General features: G+C 43.3%; 1 protein-coding gene across 1 annotated transcript in view; it reads right to left on the bottom strand.

Moving 5' to 3' along the window:
* CUNH14orf132 (chromosome unknown C14orf132 homolog) overlaps positions 1-8746 on the bottom strand; it is a 72973-nt gene that overhangs the window by 41885 nt on the left and 22342 nt on the right. The window lies entirely within an intron of this gene.

Raw genomic sequence — 8746 nt, 5'->3', positions numbered from 1 at the left:
TTAGGTGCTCCTTGTTAGCTGTTTTTATTTTATGGTACAGGAGGCGGGGGCGGCGGCGACCCGGCCCCCGCGCTGGGCTGGGCTCGGTCCGCCTCCGCGGCGGGGGGAGGCCGGGGCGGCTGCGCTCCGCCCGCCCGGCAGCACCTGTGGGGCGGCCCCGCCCCGGCCCCGCTCACCCTCCCGGCCGGCAGCGCTCGCGGCTCTGGAGCTGCTCGGGACCTCCGCGGCGGGGCCAGCCCCAGCCGGCACGGAGTCCCTCGGTCCCCGGGGGCTGTTTGCCGACGCGGAATGGCTCCGGAGCCCCGGCCCCGTGCGTGGCATCCCGCTGGCAGCGGGCGAGCCCTGGTGCGCGGGGAGGCTGCGGCAGCGGCACCGCGGAACCCTCAGGCTGGGTCCCGCCGGCCGGAACCGATGACGGGCGAGTGCTTGGGGGGTGAAACCATGAGTGATTAATGCAGCGACGGGCAGATGCGGCTCTGCTCGGCTCTCGCGGTGTGTGCAGGTCCTCTGCATCACACGCGCCTCTGAGATGCGCACCTGGCGGTCACAGTCGATTTCTTGCCCGGCTCGCTAATTCATCAGCCTGGTTTTAAAATACTCGACTAGCTCCCTCTCTCACTACGGCTGAAAAGAACTCCCGACGGCTCAATCTTACACCTTTTCATGGCTGAGCTGTTGGAACTTCTCAACTTCTCCTTGTTCCCAGAATTTACTGTTCAACACTACACAATAAACATATTTTGTCTCTTTTCTTATGCTTTTTCCTGTGCCTCACAGACACTGTTACCACTTTAGCATGAAAATTCAGTGGATTCATTTACTGGTTGGTTCTGAAAACCTTTGGCACCAACACAAAAAGTAGGATAATAAAAATGTACATCATAATGCATGGAAAGCTTTTTTGTGTGTTTATTTTTTACCCTTTTGACATGTACATGTTAGTTTCATCTTCAAGACTGATGTCTTTGACCGTGTTTGTACTACCTCAGCATATTGCAGGGGTTTGAACAAAGGCTGATGAGAATATGAGTGTATGCCAACATTAGAAGTGCATGGAAAAATCAGCTTTGCACTGAGATTTTAAAGTCTGGAGGAAAAAATAAGCCGTGCTTCATCATGTGTACTGTGAACTCCATGCTATTTTGCCTACTGTTGCACTGCTGCAGCAGGAGGTGATGGAAAGAAAATCAACTGTTTTAAATCAGTCCTTTACTTCAGTGACTATTAATGTGTCTGCCAAAAATGCTTTTATGTCAAGAGGCCCATTAAGTAAACAAGTAAAATCCCAAAGAGACAATGTAATGTTAAGATTTTTTAATTCAGCTGTGTAAATAATGGAATTGTCTCTTTGTAGAGTCTCTCCAAAGTTTTGAAAGGATATTGATGTGTGTGTCAGAAGCCATAAATTAACCTCAAAACAGTGTTAATCTTTCATCATCCAGATAAATTTTAAATGCGCTGGGTAAACTTCTCTACATAGTAAATGTGGCCTGGTCAGTCACTGCATCTGCAGCAACAGAGAATAACAAAATAGTTCACAAGAATGAAAATATAGTTACATTTCCAAAACCACAGTGACTTCTGGACTTGTTTAATTCTATGGAGCATGAGAATTGTAAAACAACAGAGCTGGAAAGAATCTCAGGAAACAGTCTAGTCCATGCATCTGCTTAAAATACTACCAGCAACTCTCCAAAGAGGGGGTTTATCTTTACCCAATCTCTTCTTTAAATGTCTAACAAGGAATGTTCCATTCCCTACCAGGCATGTCCGTAGATTTATTCCACTGGCCATTTTCTAAGGCTATGTCAATCAGGGACATTAAGAAGAAATTACTTTCTTTGGAACAACCACTTGCCTTCTGAAAACTGCTCTTTGGTGTTTGTCATTTACCAGTCGGATGGTGTTTTGGCCATTTCCTGAAAGTGCTCAAGGAGGATTGCTACTGGTACCAAGATTTTCCAGTCAGGTTTCCAAATATTTTACTGTGATGTTCAACAAGTTTAGAAAACTAATGCTAATGAACATCCATACATTCCTTTAGGTGCCACTAAATATTACTTCCTATTCTTGATCTCAGCTAGGAATTTGGCTAAATTACCTTGGAAGACTGTGTCAATCACCAATCAAAACCAGTCTTTGTAGAAATACTTGCAGAGAAATTGCCCCTTTACCTGTTAGAACTTTTTAACCTTCTTCTCTACTTGGAGGAGTTTTAGGTTCACTAGAACAGCATTTCTATTTGCAAAAGACATCCAAACCATCATTATATTTTGTTCTAGAAAATTACTGTTAATCACTGCAATGTCCTCAATCTCCAAGCTACTAATTTATCATTCATATTTCTTAAGCTTGACAGAGGAAAAAAAAGATTACTCTTCAGTTTTCACTTTTGATTTTCCTCTGGTGTACTGCCTTGTTTGTGGAACAGCATGGTTTGTACTGTTTAAGCTGCAAATAATTTCTGAGGAACACTAAATTATTTGTGTTTGTAGAACCATAAACCATTAAGGTTCAAAAGACCTCTAAGATAATCTAGTCCACTTGTTAACCTGACATCACCCTCTTTGCCACCAAACCATGTCCACAAGTGCCACATCCACATGCCTTTTGAATACTTCCAGGGATGGTGATTTCACCAATTCCCTGGGCAGACTGTTCCAATGCCTGACCACCCTTTCAGTGAAGAATATTTTCCTAGTATCCAATCTAAACCTCCCCTGGTGCAAGTTGAGGCCATTTCCTCTTGTCCTGTTACTTGGGAGAAGAGACAGACTCCCACTTCATTAAAATCTCCTTTCAGGTAGTTGTAGAGTACAATAAGGTCCCCCCTGAGCCTCCTTTTCTCCAGCCCAGCTCCTTCAGTTGCTCTTCATAAGGAGCTCCAGACCCTTCCCCAGCTCTGTTGCTCTTCTCTGGACTCGCTCCACTGAACACAGAACTCGAGGTGTGGCCCCACCAGTGCTGAGTACAGGGGGACAATCACTGCCCTGGGCCTGCTGGCCACACTACTGCTGACACAGGATGCCAGGATGCCATTGGACTTCTTGGCCACCTGGGCACAGCTGGCTCATGTTCAGCTGCTGCCAACCAGCACCTCCCAGCCCTTTTCCACTGGGCATCTTCCCAGACACTCTGCCCCCAGCCTGTAGCCTAGCAGGCAGTTGTTGCGACCCAAGGGCAGGAACTCAGTCTTAGTGAACCTCATACAATTGGCCTCAGCCCATCAATCCAGCCTGTCCAGATCCATTTGAAGAGTTTTCCCACCCTGCAGTACATCAACACTCCTGCCCAGCTTGGTGTCATCTGCAAACTGACTGAAGGTGCCCTCAATCCCCTCAAACCAGATCGTTGATAAAGATGTTAAACAGGACTGGCCCCAACACTGAACCCTGGGGAACATCACTGGTGACCAGCCACCAGCTGGATGTAACTCTATTTGCCACCACTCTTCAAGCTTTTAATTATGATACTAAAAAACACAGAGCTTTGTTTCTTCCTCTTCCCCCAAAATACATTTTGGATATAAATTGCTTTATAATAGCTCTGTAAGTTCTTCTGTGAGACAAATATTTTAAATGTGCTTCTGTCTTTCAGTAATGCTAATGCAGAACTTGAATGAGACCTGCCAGCTGTCCTGCCCATCTTGTGTCTGACTTTCTCATCAAAATATCTAGACCACTTAAAAAGATTATGCCATGACTTGTTATTTCTATGGACAAACATTGTAGCACCCAGCTAAAAATGCAGACATCATTGTATAACATTATTCTTAAAAATAAGCAAAGATGCTCTTTAAAGCTGTTTGCTAAAAAGACCACATTTTTCAGTACAGTGGAACACAACTCAATTAGAGAATAGTTTGGTTTGTCAGTTTTCCTGGGGCATAGTAGGAAATCCTTTCTTGGGTTGCATGTGCACATAAGCTCTGCCTTTGCTTCACAAAACAGACCTAACAAAATATGACAATTGAGTCTTGCTGCCAAAAAGGATTTTAAATGGGCTTGTATCTGTACAGCCCCACTTACCATATGTTGTATTTAGATACCTTAGGCAATGCAGTACCAATTTTTAGCTTTGCATCCTGATACCACATTTAAATCTTTCATCTATGCAAAGGGAAACTAAGTTCCCACTTTAAGGAGAGACAGTAATATTGGTTTCTTGCTGCAATTTAATACACTTATATGCTATTCCCTTTGAGCCCCATTTTAAACCTACTGTTGCCTCATTGCAGCAGGTTGCAATCACACAGGCCAATTCATTCCCTTAATGAAGAATCAGCCACAGTGACATGTGGTATCCAGTCTGAAGACAGAGTTCGCTGTCTCTGATGGACTCTTGCTGTTCAGCATATCATAAAGGAGGCAAAGGATGCTGCAGTCTGTTTCATGTGAAGTCTGGCTGGACTGAGTCACCAAAAGGGAATTAATTCAGAAGCATCTTTTTTCTTTCTTTCTTTCTCTCTCTTTCTTTCTTTTTTTCTTTCTTTTAATTCATTCATTCAGGAACTGAATGTTGATTTTTTTTGCACTTGGTCTTTCAGCAAAAAATGTTGACACCTGCAAATTAACGCAGTACAACCCTTAAATTTCAAGAAGCCAGTTTCACTTTGTGGAATGAAACTACCCCATCTTGCTTCCCAGGTCCCCTGGGCAGTACTGAGACAGTTACTCAGAGAGTCACTGTCAAACTAGGAATGGAGGTGGTTTGAACTGGCCATTAATAAAGAGTAGACACAGATGTGTGCTTAAACAAATACTCCTTTACAAAGCATGAGTGCTTGTGTCCTTGTGGCAGACTGATGCCTCCTCTAGTTCCAGACCCAGCATCCCCTCCTGAGTGAGCATAGCCACTCAGGAAAGAAAGCTTTTCTTTCACAAAGGTGGGCAAGTACTATTCCTCTTTAGAATATATTGGAAGGGGCTCATTGTTTAAAAGGATAAACCCAGAACAGGGAAACTTTGGTTCCCTGACCTGCCAAACCCAGGATGAACCAAGCAGGTCCTGGTTCCCTGGGTGCATGTCTTTAACAAAAGTCTGGCATTGGGAAGCAGACCTGCTTCTCAAACCACGTTGAAGTCAGATGTCTCTGTAGAAGGACATGTAAGCATGTAAGTCACTACAGAGGAGAGAAAGATCTTGGAGGACTCTGCCTGTAGCCCAGTGTTCCAGGCACTCCTGTGCAAGCAAAGCAGTCTGGAGCTCACACCCCTCTGTCAGGACAGCTGGCTTTTATATTAGGTGGTGCTGGGCAAAGAAGTACAGAAATGACTGCAGAAGAAGACAGGCACTACAATGCCATCTGTCCAGCCAGATAGCCACACCTACTGCATGTAAGCTCATACTTTCTTTTCATTTACAGAGGTAAATGGGATTACAATAACAAAGTTTCCTTTTATACACTCTACTCTTTGTTAACTTCCACGTCAACATATTTTAGTCATCGAGAAATGGTCAGGATGAGGCTGGGGTTTTCCTTTCATTTTTTTTTCTCCACGGCGGAAATGGGTCTGGCTGTATCAGCAATGGAAGTCTGGAAGTCAGATTTATACCTACCAATTTCTACTGCTTGACAAACAAAAATATCTTTGTAAGTCAAGGTTGCATCATCCCTGCTGACCTTCTGATATATCACAGTAATCACAGGAGGCAGCAACACTGCCCAACAAATTTAGTGTGGATTACATCCCTTTTGATTGTTGTAAGTTCCCACTATCAGCAGCTGTGACATACTAAGGGCTCACTCACACAAAACATCATAAAACTCGTTAGTGCCAAATAATTTAGAGACAAATTAAGTTTGTAACTTTCTTTGTGACTCTTGAATCCCCACAGATGCTCACACAAGAATAATAATAGTCAGATATTACCCTCAAATCACTTGTGGGCAAAATATTCTTCACAAAAGAGATTTAGATTTAAAACTCTTCTAAAAGCAGTATCATTAGCACATAGATGAGCCATAATAGTGCCCAAATTCCTAACAACTCAGGCCTTTAACTTCACATAGGATTTAATTCTAATACACAAGAAGGCTTCTGAAGTTCAAGGAGTTTCTTCTGGTACTGCTGGCACTGCAGCTTTACAAGCAGACAACCCAAATTGCTGTGATACAGGGGACAAATAAAGAAGTACCTGAACATAAATACAAGAAAAAACATTGCCTCCTACTTCACTCCCAGTCTCCACCTAGGGAAGGATGGGCACTCATCCCTGTTAGGAGTCAGCACTATCCAGAGAGCCCCAGCCAGCTCCTTGGCTAAGTCTTGAAAAAATTGTCATTTTTTGTCTCATTTGTGGGAGCTGAAAATGCAACAGAAGGGGCAGAAAAAGCAAAATCTGGTTCCTCAAACTAGGTCAATCTTCCTGGCCCACCCCTGAGCCAACCCCCTCCCGTAGGGAGGCTGGGGCTGCTGTCTGTGTTTGCAGCCTGGCCTGCACTGGGCACTGCCAGTCTAGAAAGAAGTTGAGAGAGAAGAGGTGACAGAGAGGTGGGAAAGTAATCTCTAGGGAGTTACCTCTCCTCAGTGAAGATACACATTTATCACAGACATCAAAGCATCTCTTGCAGCCCTGGGACTGACCCCTTACTGTTGTAGTGGGCAGATAAGAGTAGGGGATGTATAATATAGCCCTCCTTCTCAATTACAGTCTTCTAGATATTTTGCTACAGAACCATTTGTCTTGGAGATTGCATGTTCAGGTAATGGCTTCAAATCAGTTTATTTCATGTTACATGACAGAAAGATTCATAATGGATCTGGCAATTCGCACTAATTTAAGAAGCACTATTTTTAGAGGAAGGCAAAACAGAAAATGCTTCATACTTATACATTATTAAAAACTCTCAGCCTTTGAAAACATTTATTCCCACCCCAAATTTACATTAGCTGATACAAAGGAATGAATAAAAGAGTGCTGCTAGTAAGGCTAGAATTCCCAATTTGGAGTGCATTTTGCCTGCAGTAGCCTCCTCTAACCCTGAAAGAAAAGCTGTTCTGTTTGTCATTGAGTTCTGTTTGTCATTGAGTTAAGTATCTATAAAAAAGCTTCTAACAGTGTAAAACATTTCTACTGGAAATAAAGGCTACTTTTTTACTCCATTCAAATAGGCTTTTCACCTGTCCTTAGATCATGCAATCTGTTCAAGGAGAGCCATGAGCTCTGCAGTGTGTCCCCCGTCACAGCACATTTGATTTCTTGACATTGACACACTCTGGACACATTGAAACAATATATTCACCAACCATAATGTGAATTCAGTTCTGAGTAAGAAATGTCAACATACATTTAAGAACCATACTCCATGACATAATTGCCAAGATGCTAATTAAAAGTATTGGAAAGAGGGCATATGGCCTTTAGAAGGACAATTTTATGGTCCCCATTGGAGTTCTCAAGAGAATTAGTTTGCAAAAGGGATGACCCTGCAAAACTATAAACATGTGTAGACTTTAATTTTTTAAGATAATCAAATATCCAGAAGACAGCACTGCACAGAACCTTAAGAAATTATCTACATCAGTCCTCTGTCTTGAATGGGGATCAGTTGTTATGTGCCAGCCCTGGTGGGCCAGTTCTTTCTCCTTGCTAAAGAGGCCTTCAGCTTCAGGCATAACTCCTGGAAAAGCTGGGCTGACACTCAAATCCCTGGCACCCCACTCACCCTGCAAAATAAAAGCCACAAGCAGGCAGTTTCAATCATAAATGCTACAGCTGCTGTTGAGTCCTTGTTGCTGCTGTATTTTCTCCAAATGCTCTGGTCTCTATATATTGTCCTACTACACTGTTCCCAAGTGAGTCCTGCCTGTGAAAAGCTGGCTCTGGTGGGCTCTCAAAGAGCAGGAGAGCATAATACATTCTCATTTTCCTGATACACACTTGAAAGAGCCAGTATTCTTTGAATAGGTTTAATTCTTCATCTTATTTCACACATTAGAGAAAAAGAGGTTAAATATATAGTGAGGTTGCCCAGTAGCCCTCTAAAAGGGGCAGAAAGGGCAGAGGAGAAAAGGTAGGGGAATTATCTAAGTGAGGCAGAGGGTTCATAAAATAAGGCCCACTTATAAAAGCACAGCACAAAGGTTAATTGAGCATTCCTTCAACATGCTTTACAAATATAGGTAGGCTGTAATGGAAAAACAAACTGGAACATAGAGGTCGTGAGTGTATCTACAGCACAGGTGCTGATGCTCTCCACAAGCCCATCCAAAATCAGAAATGTTGGTGAGCACTCAATAGTTCAGGGTCAAGAACAAGCCTGTGGAGGTTCTAGTGCAGAGTGGCCATGGCAGCACAGCACCTTGCTGGTTTTATCAGGTTGGGTCTGGCTTGGAGATCTTCACATGTTCTGAAATACTGACCAAAGACCAGGTTCTAAGCTTGTAGCAGAACTCAGATCTCAGGAGTTCTTTGGTTTTAGCATTGAGTTCAAATTACTTGCCCACTGTACAAAATAATAAGAATAGGATTGTTTAATTCTAGAATATTTTAGAGGCAAACAACAGCAAGAAAATCCCAGTAATATCCCATGGGCAGAGGTAAAAATGTTGAGACAGCTCTGGCATGGAAAAGGAGGAAAAGGGAGGAAAAGGGAGAAAAAGCAGGAGCTATGCCATGATGAGGTCTGCCACGAATGTGCTATGAAAGGAGCAGTAACTGAAGCATTTTTAGCACCTACTAGGCTTAGTAAGGGTAAATAGTGATAATGGGAGAAGGAAATGGATTTTCACTACTCAGATGT

This window comes from Corvus kubaryi, unplaced genomic scaffold, assembly GCF_017639235.1.
Source record: "Corvus kubaryi isolate FWS band 111438036 unplaced genomic scaffold, C.kubaryi_AGA036_p1.0 66, whole genome shotgun sequence".
NCBI classification, from domain to species: domain Eukaryota; kingdom Metazoa; phylum Chordata; class Aves; order Passeriformes; family Corvidae; genus Corvus; species Corvus kubaryi.
The sequence above is the reverse complement of the archived record's forward strand: the minus strand, read 5'-3'. Positions and strand labels throughout refer to the sequence as shown.